Source organism: Anomaloglossus baeobatrachus, chromosome 11 (genome assembly GCF_048569485.1).
Source record: "Anomaloglossus baeobatrachus isolate aAnoBae1 chromosome 11, aAnoBae1.hap1, whole genome shotgun sequence".
NCBI lineage: Eukaryota > Metazoa > Chordata > Amphibia > Anura > Aromobatidae > Anomaloglossus > Anomaloglossus baeobatrachus.
This window is the reverse complement of record NC_134363.1, coordinates 112,648,598-112,669,011: the sequence shown is the minus strand read 5'-3', so window position 1 is coordinate 112,669,011 and position 20,414 is coordinate 112,648,598.

Genomic DNA, 20,414 nt, shown 5'->3' with positions numbered 1-20,414 from the left:
AACTACAGGGGAGAACATAGCAATCACTTTCTAGCCCTGAATCTGTCACAAGTCTCAATTGCTAAGAGACAGCCATGACACCAATACCATGATTCCGAGGAAACCCTCAAGGGATCTATTCATTATAATAGCAGAGTTACTTTGCACTCGGTCTGGCCTCTGTTTAGCCGTGTCCTTTTCAGATGTGAACAAAACTGTGGCCTACTGTGTTTATATGCATGCTTAAAAATAGGAACAGTATAGGACAAATATAGTCTAAAGTGTCTCCATCTGCCTCATTATAGTGAACGTTTCGAAGGGGGTTTCCTCTGAATCATGTATTTCTGATACATAAGTTGTCCAGTGAAAACTTTCCATAAGTAAAAAAGTAATTTTATTGAAGAATCTTAAACAAAATTGCTATACATTTTAATCTGCTGTGCAGAAAACAGACACATTTCGGCAAAGTAAATATCAATTGTCCTTTGTAAACACACTTCAAAAACTGATCAATAACCACAATCTGAGCACTATAATGCTCAGATAAGAAGTGGAGCTAAATGCATTACAATTCTTTAAAAGTACAAAACTTTATTAATTACAAAATCACAAATATAAAACAGGAAAAAAGCCCGCAAAGTGGGGCGCATCATCCCCAATTAATAACAAACAGAAAAACATACAAGGATACATCCACAGATATATGTCATTATATATAGCCACTGCCGGTTGATAACAGAGACAACATGAATCTATTGATCTCCTAAGGCATATATAAGCCAATTTGAAATATCGCTGCTGTATCAGCCGGCAGATGGCGGCATAGTTGTAAATCAATCATTAAGTGCTGCCATTCTTGAGAATGCTTAGGGTTATAACAGCTTCCCACCAGCAACAAATGATATATAGAATGTTAAATAGTCAATCTTTCAAACCATTATCAGTGTGCAAAACGCACACTGGTTTGCACCTGCATGAATCTCTGTGCTGGTGAGAAGGTGGTAAAAACAAACCTCCCAAGGCTAATTAACATTTAGCAAGCACCTATGGCCAGCTGCATTGTCATGAAAATACTGTGAGTTATATCGGTTAGTAACCAGCATATCAAGCACACATTCATGGCAGTCTGCTGGGATATACCATTACATAGTACAATCAAAGATCATATACCTGGAGAAGAGGGTAAATTGGGTGAGCGCTCCACCACCCCTACATTTCGGCAAAGTGCCTTAGTCATGGTGTGAGTGGGAGCAGATATTAGTGACATATATACCTCTACTAATCACCCACATGGTCAAGACAACCAAAGACAAGTACAATTTAAAACATCTGAAAATCAGACAATAGGAGGAAAAACATGTGATCTGCAATACAATTGTGACGCCCTGGGCAAGCCAGGGGTCACGGGTCATTGCACCAACACACCCTACATCCCAGTTAGGAACACCAAAGCTAACCAGAAATCCTTGTTGCCTTCCTCCAGAGGCTGATGTTCACACCAGGGGGTGGGCCAGGCAGTTGGCTCCGCCCACCGAGGAGTACACAGCCCTGGAGGCAGGAAGTCCCAGGCAGATTAGCCCAGGCAGGGCTCGAGTAAAGTTGAGTTTAGGAGGAGGAAGTGAAAGGAGAAAAGGAAGGTGAAAGGTGACAGAAAGAAAGCCTGAAGTAGTCCAGCTGTGTGCAGGACAGGGTCAGCAAGGTCAGCAACGGCGGTGACTGTCTGGAGGGGGACCGTTTGGAAGTTCCTGGAAGGACCGCGGACGGGTAGTGGCCCGGCGATCTGGAGCAGTGTACCAAAGGACAGTCAGCACCAGGGCAGGGGCCTCTCGGACCCCGGCAAGGCTAGGAGTCGCCATAATTTGCCGAATCCATCAGTGAAGGGGACGTAGATCCCCCAACAACCAAGTCCCGATTGAAGGCAACAGCCCAATCATTGTAGGAGAAACACCGCCACCGCCAGGGCACCAGTTTCTCAGGGCCAGCGCCTGCGGGCAAAGTGTAGAGCTCCTCCGGTCCAGCTTGAAGCCGGGGAGCGGGTTACCGGTGGGAACCCATCGCTACCAACACAGAAACAAAGGTGCAAGGAAAAGGGACATCACCGTCACCTACTGGGAGAGCAAGTGCAGCCGTCCGTGGGAACCGTCTTTCCAGCCGTGTGGTTTACCGTAAAACTGTGTCAACGTCTCAGGCTGAGTGAGTACCACAGTGCCGCAAGGCACAGCGCTGCCCCCGCATCCCTGCGCCCACCAGGCCCTGCATCTCCCATCTCATCACCGGGCCCCGGGATCACCAACCCCTACCCACGGAGGGGCAACACAACACCTGGCTGTTCCGCATCACCATCCCCGGGATCCCCATATTGAGCAGCGGTGGTGAAATAACCACAACCGTGGGTGGCGTCACGGACAATAAACAATCCCCACACCCAACAAACCCCTTTCACTCACGGGCGAGGAGTGCCGCTCGAGAACCCCCCGGGATCCGGCCTACAGCTCGAGCCTCCACTGAGCAGCAACCGCCGGACCCGAGCAGAAGGGGGTGAGCGTAGTGTGCTGACACCCTCCTCCCCGCCCGCGACAACTTGGCGTCACGAACAGGATCTTACCGCTCTGCCGTTGGGTAGAGGTGCGCCTTGTTACCGCCGGAGGTATCCGGCTGGAAAATTTCCAGAAGTCGCCATCTTTGGCGCGAAAAGTTCCCGCTCGAGCGTCTCCTCGAGTAGCAGAGGCGCGAAGGCCAAAACTCCGCCCCAATAGAGGAGTGGCCGGAAAGAACTAAGGGGGACGTGATGGCGGCTGGCTGCATGTAGCTGCAGCTATAAAAGCAGGGACGCCAGGACTCTGCGGACATACCGTTCCTGGAAGAAGAAGTCACCATGTGGATGCCGTCCCGCGACACCGTAGCCCCCGCGCCTGGAACCGCGGTGTGGGTGGAAGTCCGGACCGCGCAGCTCTATCAACGGCTGCAGGTGAAGATGCAGCTCCTCATGGAGGAGTAGGAGGCCGACATGGCGGATGTTATAGCCACCGTGCGGAGACGCGAGGAGGAAGCGGAGAAAGGGAGGGTAAGTGACCCACGCCCCTATGTCCCCGAGGGACCGGTCGCTGCGGCTGAGGGACCCGGTCCAAGCCCTCTCCCCCCGCTGCCTCCCTCACCACCCGTCCCGGAGGCCGTGACCCCACCATTAGGCCTGCTACCATCACAACCGGTAGCAAAACCCAGCGTCCCCACCCAGGCGGGCCAACCTGTAGCCGGAGCCCGCAGTAAACCGGAGGTGTTGCCGTGGAAGATTCTGAAGGTTGAACCGGAGGCATCCCCTAAAAAGTCCCCCGAGCCGGAGCCGATGACCCGCACCGAGCCGAAGGCCCAGCAGCGGAAAGCCCCTATGCCCATCCCCCACACCTCGGCTGAGGTAGCGCCGGGTTGTTGCTGTAAGGCAGCGCCCAAGGCCAAGACACCGCGGGACACGCCGCCCAGATTCCTGACAGTGGGCAACGTCCAGAATGTCCTGCGGGGCCCGACCCGTGCGCCGGAGCTCGCAGCAGCGCCGTATTGGGATAGGGAGCCGGTACCGCTGGGCCTGGAGATCGCTGAGAGGGAACGGAAGAAGGCCGAGCTGGTGGCCCGAGCTATCCGGGAGAAGGAGAATCTCCGCCAGGCCACGTTCTGTGTCCGGGGTCCGCTGTACGAGGGGCAGGTGAGGCGGTTTGATGTCCGCCGGGGCTACGGGTTTATCTATGAACCGGGCCTGGAGGCTGAAGTGTTCGTGGCCCGGCGGGATGTGAATGCCCACCTGCCTGAGGAGCATCCCGGCCGCAACCTAATGCCGGGAGACCTCGTTCAGTATACCCGACACTGCGGAGAGAGGGGGTGGTTTGCCCTGGATGTGAAACTGCGGGGAAGCCAGGAGAGCAGAGTGAGTCCTGCACCCCCTCCCTCGGATGAAGTTGAAGGCCTGGAGTAGGGCAGCGGAGCACCGTTGTCCAGTCCCCGCTGGGACTGAAGTCTGTGTGATTTGTTGTTTAAAAGTTTGAAAAAGTTTACAGAGAATGATGAAAAATGATGATACCGAGTACTTAACCAGATTATCTTTGTGATTGAACCGGCCGGAGCCAGCACCGTTGTCCCTGTTGGGACCGTTTAAAAAGTTATTTTGCATGGGAACTATCCATGGACAAGCCCGTGAACTTGCAGGGCAACCACAAACGTTGGTGGCTTGTAAATAAGTTGTTTACCGTTACCGTTTTCCGCAATGCCGCCTCCGGAGAGGCAGGTTGGAGGGAGGGCCCTCAGCGGAGCAGGCTGGGGCCCAGCCACCAAAGGAACCGGTGGCTACCCTCTGGAGGGGAAGGACAGATCCCGCTCGGGTACCGTGTGCTGGACTGTGGGTCAAGGGGTGCTGCCTGGGCTTTAGGGGCCGCATCAGGGCCAGGTTGCTTGGGTGGGAGAGAGCGGAAACCGTAACCGTAAACCGTTATGCAACGTTTAAGAAATGTGCCTCCCGTTATGGGAAGAATTATTAAAAATGTAAATATGTTGCCGTTTTACCATGTTATATCTTTTCAGAAAATAAATCCGGTGTTGGACATTGCTAAGGGGGAATGTGACGCCCTGGGCAAGCCAGGGGTCACGGGTCATTGCACCAACACACCCTACATCCCAGTTAGGAACACCAAAGCTAACCAGAAATCCTTGTTGCCTTCCTCCAGAGGCTGATGTTCACACCAGGGGGTGTTACACCTCGTGGCTCTCCTGTGGCAAGGAATGAGACAGTCTCCTTGCCTGCCACGAGCGCTCCTGCTCCGCCGAAGGTCTGCCAGACTGCGCAGAGTGCAGGAGAAACCTCCTCAGAGAGGCAGCACAAGGGTGACACCTAGTGGTACTCCTGTTGCAAGAAATGAGGCGGTCTCCCATTCCTTGCCTGCCACAGCTCCTCCTGCTCAGCAGCCTCGAAGGTCTGTGAGGTTGCGCAATGTGCAGAGATTTGCTGCTCAGGGAAGCAGTGAGACTCCCGTTATCTCTACACATTGTGAGACCGAGGATCCCGCCTCTATTTCCCAGAGGCAGGAGGGTGAGCATGTGCTATGCTTGGTGGATCCTGATTCGCCCACTGACGTCACACGGCTTGATGACAAGGCTGGTGACGTGGTGAATCCTGACTGGCCAGGCTGGGATGTCGTGGATCCTGATTGGGTCAAGTCCGTCATCTCCGCCTCGCGCCCGCCCTTGGCTGGAGCTACACCTCCTTAAAAGCTCCTCCTGCCATCATGGCGGCGCGCGACCGTCCTTCTATGTTTGGATGTCTGGCAGCGTGCTGCCATGCCACTGCTCAGGCATTATCTTCTTCTGTGGGCTTGGCCCTTGCTGCTTAGGCAGCACCTGGTTTGCAGGCCGTGTCCCTGCCTTGCTGCTCCGGCAGTAGCTCCTTCTACAGGCCGTGTTCCTGTCCCAGGTGAGCTCCTCGAGTCTCCACTGGACTCACCTGGTTATTGAAAGCACACGTGCGTGGGCACCTCTGTGCTACCCTCGTGCCATATTCTCGTGACTTCCACTGGCACACGTGCGTGGGCACCTCTGTGCTTCCCCGTGCAACAGGTACACCGAGCCGTGTGATCCCTGCCATACAACCCACACGGGTTAGGGCAGACCGGTGTACATAGATCGTCTGTGACATTCCAGACGATCGCTAGCAGCAACCCGCTCACTCTTCACCCACCATAGCAGCGGTCCCTTACACCGCACAGTGGACCTTGACCGGCGGAAGCTGTCCATTCCCCATCTTGGCACGCTTCCCCGGGTCCCCCTCGTAACATTACGGTCGCGCCAAAGGTCTGGCTATGGCTGAAGAGCAGCAGCAGTTGCTGCGTTATGTGCAGCAGTTGGAATCACGTTTGGCAGCAGTGGAGCAGTCTTCCTCCGACAAGACTGCTCTGACGACAGTCGCCACCCAGGCGGCTACCCAGGCTGTGCTATTGGGCGGAAGGTCTCCTCGCCTTGCGCTTCCAGAGCGCTTTAGCGGGGACAGCTCCGAGTGCCGTGGGTTTATAAACCAAATTACCACCTACTTAGAGCTGTCCGCGACTCTTTACGCTACCGAGAAGGCGAAGGTAGCCTTCGTCCAGTCCCTGCTCACAGGGAGAGCGCTGAAGTGGTCCACGCCGTTGTGGGAGCGCGGAGATCGGGTGGTGAATAACTTAGCATCTTATCTTGGGGCCATGAGAATGGTGTTCCTCGGGCCTCAAGTCACGCACGACTCCGCGCTGCGCCTCCTACGACTTCGGCAAGGGTCCGCTTCAGTCGGGGACTTTGCCGTACACTTTAGGACACTTGCCGCAGAGCTGGACTGGCCCGATAAGGTCCTTGTCCCTGTGTTCTGGGAGGGCCTGGCAGGGTTCGTCAAAGACGCACTGGCCACGCGTGAGGTGCCTGCTACTTTAGAGTCCTTGATTGTGGTTGCCTCTCGCATAGACATCCGCCAGGCGGAGCGGAGGCTCGAGGTCTCTTCAGCACCCACGTCCTCACGGCCTAAAAAGCGTCTGGCTCCCGTATTCCACCAGACAGGTCTCCCAGCCAGCTCTGTAGGCGACTCCGTGGAGTCAATGGAGGTGTCCAAAGCGGTCTCCTCTACCCCAGGTTCTCGGTCTGGTGTCATCTGCTTTTCCTGTGGGCAGAGGGGACACATAGCTACCCGATGTCCCAAACCGTCGGGAAAAGACAGCGTCTAGTTTCCATCAGAGGGGGGTTACTAGACGCTGCTTCTCCCTCTAGGTTGACTATCAGCGCCCAGTTGCAGTTTGGCACTACTCTCTTCTCTGCTCTGGCCTGCCTGGACTCAGGCGCTGATGGCAATTTCATTTCGACCTCCCTGGCAACCCGATACTCAGTTCCCCTGGTTCTCTTACCCAAGCCACTCAGGGTTCGGGTAGTCAACGGGTCCCTACTAGTCGATCCCATCACCCAGATCACCATCCCTCTCAGGATGGAAGTACCACCAAGACACCATGAGCAGGTGTCCTTCCTGGTGCTTCCAGGGGGGACGGATGAGATCCTACTGGGCCTCCCCTGGTTGAGACAGCATGCTCCTATACTCAACTGGGCAACAGGGGAGATCTCATCATGGGCAGGATCCTGTAGGGAGCACCTCGTGACTACCGAACCACCCGCTACCATTAGGTCGGTTGGGTCCTCAGGGAATACAGGGGAGCCAGGTTTACCGACACCTTATGAGGCCTACAGGGACGTCTTCTCCAAGAGGGCCGCAGATACCCTTCCTCCCCACCGGCCATACGATTGCTGAATAGACCTGAAGCCAGGCTCCGAGCCCCCTAGGGGCAGAGTGTATCCCCTCTCTGCTCCAGAGACGGAGGCTATGTCCAAATATATTCAGGACAGCCTGGCAAAAGGGTTCATTTGCAAGTCTATTTCACCGGCCGGTGCGGGGTTCTTCTTCGTGCAAAAGAAGGAAGGGGATCTACGCCCCTGTATCGATTACAGGGGATTAAATGCAATCACGATCAAAAACAAATACCCTTTGCCCCTCATTACGGAGTTATTTGATCGATTCCGCGGGGCAAAGATCTTCACGAAGCTGGATCTACGTGGGGCGTATAATCTAGTGCGAGTCCGAGAGGGCGATGAGTGGAAGACCGCCTTCAACACCAGGGATGGTCACTACGAGTATCTCGTAATGCCCTTCGGACTCTGCAATGCCCCCGCCGTATTTCAAGACTTTGTGAATGATGTTTTCCGGGATTTGTATCTTTCCGTGGTTGCATACCTGGATGATATCCTTATCTTCTCCCCCGATCTTGCCACCCATCGGAGGGATGTCATCCGAGTACTTAAGAGTCTCCGCACTCATTCGTTATATGCTAAGCTAGAAAAGTGCGTTTTTGAATGTGAATCCTTGCCGTTCCTGGGGTATATCGTGTCCAGTCAGGGGTTAGCAATGGATCCGGGGAAGTTGGAGACAGTGATGAAATGGCCTGAGCCCCGCTCGCTGAAAGCGATCCAGCGATTCTTGGGGTTTATCAATTATTATCGCCAGTTCATTCCCAACTTCTCAACGGTGGCAGCACCCATCATTGCCCTTACCCTCAAGGGCGCTAATCCCAAAGCATGGACACGGGAAACGGTAGAGGCATTTCACACTCTCAAAACTTACTTCTCCAGAGCTCCCATCCTTCATCGTCCAGACATCTCCAAACCCTTTCTACTAGAGGTAGACGCCTCTTCGGTCGGTGCTGGTGCAGTCCTGTACCAGAAAGACGAACGAGGAAGGAAGCATCCTTGTTTCTTTTTCTCCAAGACCTTTTCTCCGGCCGAGAGGAACTACTCCATAGGGGATAGGGAGTTACTGGCGATGAAACTAGCATTCCAGGAATGGCGGCATCTCCTGGAGGGTGCGAAGCATCCATTTGAAGTATTTTCCGACCATAAAAATCTCACATACCTCCAGACAGCACAACGCCTGAACCCAAGGCAGGCCCGTTGGTCCTTGTTCTTCTCTCGGTTCCGCTTTATTATCTGCCACCTGGCCGGTGAGAAGAACGTACGGGCCGATGCCTTGTCACGTTGTATGGTTGTGTTGGAGGAGGACGAGGAGGAGCCTCGTCTTATACTACCCCCGGACAGCTTGAGGATGGTCACTCCCACTTCTTTGGACCAGGTGCCACCTGGCAAGACCCTCGTTCCCCCTGAACTACGGAATGAGGTGCTATCGTGGGCCCATGCCTCCAAGGTCGGGGGTCACTTTGGGGTCAAAAGGACCAGAGACCTTGTGACTAGGCACTATTGGTGGCCGAGACTACCCCAGGACATACAGGAGTATGTGGGAGCCTGTATGTCGTGTGCACGGAATAAGCCGTCCCGGCAGAGACCGGCAGGTCTTCTTCACCCACTGCCAGTGCCGGATCGTCCCTGGGAAGTGGTGGGAATGGACTTCCTGGGAGACCTGCCCAAGTCAGCAGGTCACAAGGTCGTATGGGTCATTACGGATCACTTCTCTAAAATGGTCCACTTGGTGCCTCTCCCACGACTCCCGACGTCACGTGCTCTCGCCACCTTATTCATTAGGCATGTATTTAGGCTGCATGGCATGCCTGACAAGGTGGTGAGCGACCGGGGTCCCCAGTTCGCGTCTCGCTTCTGGAGAGAGCTCTGTAAGCTCCTGCAGATAGAGCTGAACATCTCCTCCGCATACCATCCCGAAACCAATGGACTGGTAGAGAGGACGAATCAGACCTTGGTAACTTACCTCCGCCATTTTATCTCCACGCACCACGACAACTGGGCTAACCTCCTTCCTTGGGCCGAATTTGCCATTAATAATTCGGTCCATGAATCCTCTGGTCAGACTCCGTTCCTGCTCAATAACGGACAACATCCCAGAATCCCGGTTCCGATGCCCATTACGTCACCCGATCCTAGAGTGGAGGATTGGGCGACCGAGGCCCGGGAGATCTGGGATAACACCCAAGAGGCCCTTCAGAGGGCTAAAGACCGGATGGTGACAACGGCTGATGAGCGCCGCCGCCCTGCACCATCCTTCGCCCCTGGTGACCTAATGTGGCTGTCCTCTAAGAATGTTAACCTACAGGTACAGGCAGCCAAGTTCGCCCCTAGGTACCTGGGTCCGTTTAAAGTGCTAGAGCAGGTGAACCCGGTGGCATACCGACTCCAGCTCCCTCCACGCTGGACTATAGCCAACACCTTTCACGTGTCCCTACTGAAACCCGTACGACTTAATAAGTTCTCGGGGTCCCTGACGCCTCAAACTGACTCCCCGCCCGACGACTCTGAGGTGGCGAAGCTTGTGGAGACAAAAGTTATACGGGGCAGGAGGTACTACCTCGTGGAGTGGGTCGGCCGTGGTCCGGAGCATAGATCCTGGGAATTGGAGGATCATATCCACGCCCCGGGTTTGATAGCGGCCTTCGAGCACGGGCAGGGGGGGGGCCTAGACGGGGGGGGTAATGTTACACCTCGTGGCTCTCCTGTGGCAAGGAATGAGACAGTCTCCTTGCCTGCCACGAGCGCTCCTGCTCCGCAGCGCCGAAGGTCTGCCAGACTGCGCAGAGTGCAGGAGAAACCTCCTCAGAGAGGCAGCACAAGGGTGACACCTAGTGGTACTCCTGTTGCAAGAAATGAGGCGGTCTCCCATTCCTTGCCTGCCACAGCTCCTCCTGCTCAGCAGCCTCGAAGGTCTGTGAGGTTGCGCAATGTGCAGAGATTTGCTGCTCAGGGAAGCAGTGAGACTCCCGTTATCTCTACACATTGTGAGACCGAGGATCCCGCCTCTATTTCCCAGAGGCAGGAGGGTGAGCATGTGCTATGCTTGGTGGATCCTGATTTGCCCACTGACGTCACATGGCTTGATGACAAGGCTGGTGACGCGGTGAATCCTGACTGGCCAGGCTGGGATGTCGTGGATCCTGATTGGGTCAAGTCCGTCATCTCCGCCTCGCGCCCGCCCTTGGCTGGAGCTACACCTCCTTAAAAGCTCCTCCTGCCATCATGGCGGCGCGCGACCGTCCTTCTATGTTTGGATGTCTGGCAGCGTGCTGCCACGCCACTGCTCAGGCATTATCTTCTTCTGTGGGCTTGGCCCTTGCTGCTTAGGCAGCACCTGGTTTGCAGGCCGTGTCCCTGCCTTGCTGCTCCGGCAGTAGCTCCTTCTACAGGCCGTGTTCCTGTCCCAGGTGAGCTCCTCGAGTCTCCACTGGACTCACCTGGTTATTGAAAGCACACGTGCGTGGGCACCTCTGTGCTACCCTCGTGCCATATTCTCGTGACTTCCACTGGCACACGTGCGTGGGCACCTCTGTGCTTCCCCGTGCAACAGGTACACCGAGCCGTGTGATCCCTGCCATACAACCCACACGGGTTAGGGCAGACCGGTGTACATAGATCGTCTGTGACATTCCAGACGATCGCTAGCAGCAACCCGCTCACTCTTCACCCACCATGCAGTGTAAAGCTGTGGAAAAAGAAGTGCAAATAGGGTATTACCCCAATACAATGGGGTGAGGGGGGGGAGTGAATACTCACCAGATGGAGTTGTGCAAGTCACAACCCCTTCAACAGCATATAAATAATCGATCCAGGCAGCAGCCACCCGACGGCAGATAACAGAGAATAGTAGAGATAGGTGATAATGCCGCGCCACAGATCACTCCTGGAACAGTAAGATTAACGTATCTTTATTGGCATAGGTCTACGCGTTTCAGGAGCACCGCTCCCTTCCTCAGGACCGTGAAGAACCAAAAGACATCAAATCTCAAATCTCTGATTTGATGTCTCTTGGTTCTTCACGGTCCTGAGGAAGGGAGCGGTGCTCCTGAAACGCGTAGACCTATGCCAATAAAGATACGTTAATCTTACTGTTCCAGGAGTGATCTGTGGCGCGGCATTATCACCTATCTCTACTATTCTCTGTTATCTTCACCCACCATAGCAGCGGTCCCTTACACCGCACAGTGGACCTTGACAGGCGGAAGCTGTCCATTCCCCATCTTGGCACGCTTCCCCGGGTCCCCCTCGTAACAAGGGGGTGGGCCAGGCGGTAGGCTCCACCCACCGAGGAGTACACAGCCCTGGAGGCAGGAAGTCCCAGGCAGATTAGCCCAGGCAGGGCTCGAGTAAAGTTGAGTTTAGGAGGAGGAAGTGAAAGGAGAAAAGGAAGGTGAAAGGTGACAGAAAGAAAGCCTGAAGTAGTCCAGCTGTGTGCAGGACAGGGTCAGCAAGGTCAGCAACGGCGGTGACTGTCTGGAGGGGGACCGTTTGAAAGTTCCTGGAAGGACCGCGGACGGGTAGTGGCCCGGCGATCTGGAGCAGTGTACCAAAGGACAGTCAGCACCAGGGCAGGGGCCTCTCGGACCCCGGCAAGGCTAGGAGTCGCCATAATTTGCCGAATCCGTCAGTGAAGGGGACGTAGATCCCCCAACAACCAAGTCCCGATTGAAGGCAACAGCCCAACCATTGTAGGAGAAACACCGCCACCGCCAGGGCACCAGTTTCTCAGGGCCAGCGCCTGCGGGCAAAGTGTAGAGCTCCTCCGGTCTAGCTTGAAGCCGGGGAGCGGGTTACCGGTGGGAACCCATCGCTACCAACACAGAAACAAAGGTGCAAGGAAAAGGGACATCACCTTCACCTACTGGGAGAGCAAGTGCAGCCGTCCGTGGGAACCGTCTTTCCAGCCGTGTGGTTTACCGTAAAACTGTGTCAACGTCTCAGGCTGAGTGAGTACCACAGTGCCGCAAGGCACAGCGCTGCCCCCGCGTCCCTGCGCCCACCAGGCCCTGCATCTCCCATCTCATCACTGGGCCCCGGGATCACCAACCCCTACCCACGGAGGGGCAACACAACACCTGGCTGTTCCGCATCCCCGGGATCCCCATATTGAGCAGCGGTGGTGAAATAACCACAACCGTGGGTGGCGTCACGGACAATAAACAATCCCCACACCCAACAAACCCCTTTCACTCACGGGCGAGGAGTGCCGCTCGAGAACCCCCCGGGATCCGGCCTACAGCTCGAGCCACCACTGAGCAGCAACCGCCGGACCCGAGCAGAAGGGGGTGAGCGTAGTGTGCTGACACCCTCCTTCCCGCCCGCGACACAATCATAGGGAAGGATGTTTTTACAAGATATCACAATGTGAACATAGATCATAATGTACCATAATGATATCCATGATACTGACAAAAGAATACGTTATTCACAAGAACACAAATATAATAGAAACCTGATTCTCTCTACACATAACGAAACTAGTTAAGCAGATCTACTTCACTAAAGAAATCTCATCCATAAGGTTGTTTTACCTACAGTATGGATGAGATTTCGTTAGTGAAGTAGATCTGCTTAACTAGTTTGGCTAGTTAGAAAAAAAATGAATAACACTCTATTTCCATTTTGGGGGGGGGTTGGTGGTACTGGGGACATAATTAAGAGGGGACCTGGTCACACTCCAGTGATGGAAGTAAGGATGGCACCTTGTCCTTGTAGTGGACATCCAGCAGGGTTGCCACCCAGTAAGCAGCACAGGCAACAGTCAGGGGAACTAGACGGTCTCTGCAGCTTGTATTCACACATGTATGCCATGCTGCCCATAGGCAATGATAAGCTGTTATCGGTGGGAAATGTATCATCATGTAAAATTTGAAGATTTCCCCTGCAAAAAATAAATTTAAAAAGGGCCCTACAGAGCCTCATGTCAGAACTCACGCCCACAGACAAAATTTGAAAAATTTCCCCACAGAGAAACAATTTTAAAAAGGTACGTACAGAACCACTTTTTAGATTCTCCGCAAGCCAAAATTTGAATATTTTTCCAACAAAGAAAATGTTTTAAAAAGGCACCTACAGAGCTAATTTTCAGAGTTAAGCAGAAACATGGGCAAAATTTGAACATTTCACCCACAGAAAAAACATTTAAAAAGCCCCTCCAGAGCCCCTTTTCAGAGTTCACCCCCACAAAGAAACAATTTTAAGAAGGTATCTTCAGAGCTTCTTTTCAAACTTCCCCCTCACAGCCAAAACTTGAAAATTTCCCCTATAGAGCAACAATGTTAAAAAGGTACACAAAACCTAATGCACAGTGTCCACACAAAGCTTTTTGGGAGATTAAGTCCACAGAAAATGACACACAGTGGCCAAATAGAGCTTGTTATAGATAAGTCACATGGGACCTGGTGCAGTGCACTAAAATCTTTTTCAGAGATTGAGTCCGCGAAACGTGGCATGGCTGCGATGGCTCCGGAAGTGCCCACAGAATAAAGGCTTGGTGATTGGCTGTGTTGTAGACTTTAAACAAGATTTATTTGGATGGAAAACTTGAACAGGAAAATAGACGTACAGTTAGTAGTCCATGGTCGGATCAGAGATCCAGACACCTGGTGTCCGGTGTGAACCCCGAACTTTAGAGTTCTTGTTCGCTCACCATACTCTTAGAGCTTTGAATTCAGTTAATGAAAAATAGGGAACAAAAACAAAAGTGTTTATTTTATATTTTTTGTTCCCTGTATAATAAAATAGAGATGCATGATCTCAAGTCAATAACTAAAGGGTACTTTACACGCTGCGAAATCGGAACCTATATTGCTAGCAAGCGTACCTGCCCCCGTCGGTTGTGCGTCACGGGCAAATCGCTGACCGTGGTGCACAACATGGCTAAGACCCGTCACACGGACTTACCTTCCCTGCGACGTCGTTCTGGCCGGCGATCCGCCTCCTTTCTAAGGGGTTGGTTCATGTGGCGTCACAGCGATGTCACACAGCAGCCGTCCATTAGCAGAAGAGGGGCAGAGATGAGTGGCCGAAACATGCCGCCCACCTCCTCCCTTCCTCATTGCCGGTGGACGCAGGTAAGGAGATCTTTGTCGTTCCTGCGATGTCACACATAGCGATGTGTGCTGTCGCAGGAACGATGAACAACATCGTACCTGCAGCAGCAACAATATTTGGAAAAGGAGCGACGTGTCAACGAGCAACGATTTTTTTCACATTTTTGCACTCGTTGATTGTCGTCACACGCTGCAATGTCGCTAACGGCGCTGGATGTGCGTCACTAACGACATGATCCCGACGATATATCGATTCGTTAGCGATGTCGCAGCGTGTAAAGCACCCTTATGATCCTGACATCTTAGATACATTTGTACATCAGATCTTACATATCGTGATCTTTGACCGAATAATAAATGTTAAGTTTCTCTTCTGAAAAAAAATTGTGAATAATTGATTTCCTTTTGCAAGATCTGTCATGTAAACTACCCCTTTATGAGACTTCTCATCTCCTTTCACTGTAGGACGACTTTCCTCTGAAGTATGCAGGATATATTATGTCATACTGGCAGTTGCTGTACTGAACTATATGATGACAATTACCCTGACCTTTCAAAAGCCCTATGTTATCTGCTAGAAGAGTCAAGTATAGTTGAAAATTCCTGGCTTAATAGAATAAATGTCATTTATGACTGATTTACCATGTTACCTTCACTGTTACTCTCTCTGTGTTGATCTCTCTGTTTTAAAGCAATTACAGTTTCCGTTCATCCGAGGAGGCAGTGAAGAAACCTATGTACTACCATCAGATTTATGAGCTCAAATGCTGATCTTCATATTGAAGGGTTAATAACTAGAGATAATCACATTTTTTAAATTAAAATTTGTCCGTTTTGTTGAATTTAAAACAACATTTTATTCTGAGCAAGATGATTTGACATAAATGATAATAAAGCAAAGCCTCCAAATGCCCTAAAAAGATACTAAGATATTCTAGGACTGTATCCAACCTTTTTCACGCTATTTGTAAGCATGCTTTAGAAACACATCTCCTTGGACAAACATATCTCCTTACTTCACTAATCCAACTATTACCTGTCCTCCCTTAATTACAAACTGCTGCAAAGCATATTGGTGCTATATAAATACAATTATTTATTTAACACAAACAAAGACTAAGTAATGTCAAAGTGATGCAAGTACTGTACATGGCAATAGATGGTAACCCAGTAGTAACCAACAGCTAGCTTAAAAAGAACAGTGGGCTGACAAGAGTTTTCAAAAATGGTTCAAAAACTCTTAAGGGGGCTTTACACGCAACGGCATCTCTAGCGAGATGTCGTTGGGGTCACGGAATTCGTGACGCACATCCAGCCTCGTTAGCGACGTCGTTGCATGTGAAACGCACGAACGACCGCTAACGATCAAAATTACTCACCTAATCGTTAATCGTTGACACGTCGTTCTTACCCTCTGACGAAGGTTGAAAAGCCGAAACACGTGTCGGGAGTCTTATATCACAGCGGTAAATATTCTCTACATTGCTTTGTAACTCTTTGTGGCTTGTTGCCTCCTGTATGCTGTACTACATGGTGGTCATGATCGGTTTCCCTATGCCTTTTTTACACTTATATATGTCTAGCATATTGTAGCAGGGCTTTTTTGGTTATACATAGGCTCTGTGAATATCCATGATATAGCAACATCTGCTGGTCACGTGTGATAATTTTATCCATGTATCAGGATTTACCTGTTGTTAGACATTAGTATGTGTATGTTTGGCTCCCCTTTATGCTATGGGATATATAACATCTAACTATATGTAAGGAGCCATTTATAGGATGTACATGGTTGTCAGCTATCCCCTTGTGGATATATGAAAACATGTACATGAATGGTGGACTATGTTTTGTAGGAAATACTTAGATGTAATATATTGACATCTGCTGGGTATTAGTAATAAGTGCTACCACCTATTAGGATAGCATATGTTGGCATAGACATATTATATATATAGTCTCATTTGAATCATAGGCCATATAATGAGTAGCATCATACAGTGCGCTATTATGGGCATATATACATAGTTGACTGTGGTTTCTGGGAGTCTGTATGTATGGATATTAAGCTGTAGCCTCAAAAGCTGTGTAATTAGTATTTATAATCTTAAATTCCGCTGTATATATATGATGCATATGTTGTGTCTAAACATTCACTTGTGACAATATTTTGAAAATAAAAACTGGTTTTGTAAAATCTTAATATATAGTATAATATAGTCCTATCTCACAATAGATTCTATCATATATGCTATATAGCAATTTGTGAAAATGTAAAAATGCATTATATATTACTGGCTACATTGTTCAATATTAATCCCAAATATCGTTGCTGTTGCAGGACGCAGGTTGTTCGTTGTTCCTGCGGCAGCACAGATCGCTATGTGTGACACCGTAGGAACGAGGAACAACATCGTACCTGCGGCCACCGGCAATGAGGAAGGAAGAAGGTGGGCGGGATGTTACGGCCGCTCATCTCTGCCCCTCCGCTTCGATTGGACGGCCGCTTAGTGACGCTGCTGTGACGCCGCACAAACCGCCCCCTTAGAAAGGAGGAGGTTTGCCGGCCACAGCGACGTCGCTAAGCAGGTAAGTAAGTACGTGTGACGGGTGTAAGCGATGTTGTGCACCACAGGCAGCGATTTGCCTGTGACGCACAACCGACGGGGGCGGGTGCTTTCACCAGCGACATCGCTAGCAATGTTGCTGCGTGTAAAGCAGCCTTAAGTCATATTTCATCAGACAGAGCATTCTTTGCACAACACTGTGCAAACTGATAATGTCGCTGTCAGAGGTAACATCATGTGACTGTGACTGAGAAGAGTGATGTATTGTATAGTCCATAAATCCCTCAGCTTTATTATCATTAATACACCTGAGAAAGGCAAAAAAAACAATTGTAGCCTTAATTCATTTGCACTTCTGCTCAGACTGCTGAAGTTTGTGGTGGTTGTGCCTGTGGCACTGCTAGCAATTCTCACATTCTTGGCCATGGTAAGTTTCTTTTTAAAAAAAAAACATTGCCCTGCCCATTGGCATTGCCACTTTTTTTTACCATATATTTCAGTTTTTAACAAATGAGTTACCCCTTTTTGTCACTGGGCAGCACGACCAGTATTAAAAATGACTTGTCATGTAAACTACCCATAACAGATCCACAAGTGAATGGGGTCAGCTCAGATGGCAAGATTAATTTACAGAAAAAACACAACTGCCTATACAAATGGGGCTGCTAAGCACAAAGGCAGAATTTCTTCTCTTTGACACTGAGCCATATCATTCATTGGGATGAGATTTACTCTACAAATTAGTCCCATTTTTTGCAGAACAAAGGGTACTGTTACGGGTCGTCGGTGGGGCTCTTGCGGCTGAGGCTAAGTCCTGTAGTGGGGCTTCTGAGCATGTGCGAGCTTGCAAGCAGGCTTTTTGTTCTAAGTCACCTTTTGCCCCTTCTGAGCATGCTCACCATGTGGTGATCGTCAATTGGCCGTGAACTGGGATCACATGACTATGAAGTGTCGGCTTCTGATTGGCCACAAGTGACATCATCGCTGATGTGTGATCACATGACGATGACATACTGTCTGGTGATTGGCCGCGAGTGACATCATCGCTGACACGGGCTCACATGACTATGACATGTTGGCTGCTGGTTGGCCGCGGGTGACGTCATTCTTGACGAACTTGTTGATGATTGGTGGATTAAGCTCAGAGCTCCTCCACCTTGTGGGAGGTGCTTCTTCTATAAAGACTCCTGCAGCACGCTGTTCTTGGTGCATGCATGGGGTAGACGCATCATGTATGATGTCTAATACTACCCCCTTCCTTGCATTTTAGTGCAACGGGTTAGGCAGGGTCTCAGCACCAAGTATACTACAGCCCGCTTCCATCTACCTTAGAGGAGCAGGGTTAGGCAGGGCCATCACTCACTGCTCTCAGTGTCTCTCTTATACATCTGTGCGGTTAGCATAGAGAGCTCACTGACTCCCTCTGTGTGGATAGCACAAGGAGTTCAGGCAGGGACTATCATTAAGCTTAAGAAGTACGGATAGTACTGTTTGCACCCACATCAGTGTGAAGTAACACTGGTATTAGTTAGTGGACTGCGGTTGGGGCTACCATCCGCTTATGTTTTGTAGTTCCTGTAATTGGGCAGGAGCTACAGGTCCACTCTTCATATTGTTCACATTCACACACTTGCTGCATTATTAGTTACACCTCCTCTGTGAGGTAACAGAGGAGTTGGTTAGTGGACAGCGGTTGGGGCTCCATCCGCATATACTTTGTAGTTCCTGCAATTGGGCAGGAGCTACAGGTCCACCCGTATCATTTTGGCATTTGCCGTATCTCTGTGATTTAACAGTGAACACTGCACTTAGTCTTAGTGTCACTGTGAGGTTACAGTGACAGTACCATTCTTGTGGTACGGTATCCCTTACCTTGTCTTCGTCAGCAGAAGATTATTCTGCACGGTGGGCCCTGAATGCTAGATAGCCTACTTATTCCCTACCATCTGGCAGTCCCATAACAGGTATGCAGTTAGAAATTCCCCAGAAAAGTGCACAAAAATTTGAGAATTTCACTAAGAGGGCTGTTTCATTGTTTCTCATGACTTTTGGCACTCAACTTAATACTAGACGCAGTGCCAAAATGCTTTAGAGACTTGACACTCAGAATTATGACCACCAGTGATGAGCGAGCACTAAAATGCTCCAGTGCTCGGCGTTACTCAAATCAAGCAAATCGGATACTTGGATGGGCTGGATTTGAGTGACAAGTATAAATGAAGTCAATGGGAAACATAAGCATTTTTGAGGCAGATACCCCCTCACCACTTGCATGGTGGGAAGAGTCTTTTATGTTTCCCCCTGACAATCCATTTTATCATTTCATAGTTTTATATGGCTGGTATGTGGATGATATCCTGATGGTATAGTCTGGCAGCAGATCAACCATACCAGGTTTTGTACAGTATCTCAATAACAATAATGTTAACCTATGGCTTAACTTTCAGGGTCCCCAAAAACAACTGAATATATAGATATTGCTTTGAAAGGGGATTATTTGGGCCAAAAAAAGTAAATTGTTCAGTGTTCAGAAAACCAGTCAATGGTAAAACCCTTTAAGAGCTGATAGCTGTCACCCTGCTCATACCATCTCCTTCATTCCATATGGATAATGTGTTAGACCAAATTCCATATGTTCCAATGAACATGTCTTTCTTCAAGAATGCAATTATATTCAAGCTAGACTTAAAAATAGAGAATATGGGGACAGCATTAGTGCTAAAGCTTTTAAAAAATAGCAACGCATAAATAGACAATGTAATGCTCACTGCCGGAGATGGTACTGCGGTGAGGAAAGGTGAACCCACTCTACCACAGGGTAAGCCCGATCTTGACAATATGTGGGAAAAAAAGAAAGAAAGATTCTATTCTATTCTATTCTATTCTATTGTAGCTGGCAGATCCCACAATGATTTATTACTGGATCGCCACAAACATGACAAACAACAGAATCGTATCACTTTTTCTACTCCTTTTAGTGATGATTTTTTTCAAATCAAAAAAACCTTTCTTCAATTTATTCCCCTTTTACAGCAGGACAAGGATTTGGATCCCATACTGTCACAAGGGATAAATATAGTTGCCAGAAAAGCACAAACAATAGGTAACCTTGTTTCACCTAGCATGTATAATACCAAAAAATCTAAGAAAACTTGGTTGAGTATCACAGGTTCCTATAAATGTGGCTCACATCGATGCGGCCTCTGCAAATATATGCTGAATAATCGTTCCTTCACTGCTTCTAATAACGATACCATCAATATTAAATCTTTTATGAATTGTTCCTCATCTCATGTAATATACAAAGCATCCTGCACTGCTTGCGACAAAAATTATATTGGTTGCACATCAAGATCTCTCAGAATCAGAATATCCGAACATATAAGATCTGCCTCAACAGCTTCAAATACAACTCCTTCCAATGTGGGCAAGAAACGATCTATATCGGGACTCACCAGGCATTTTTTGGACTCACATGATGGGAATTTTTCTTTTCTAACCATAACCAGTATTGAGCACATTC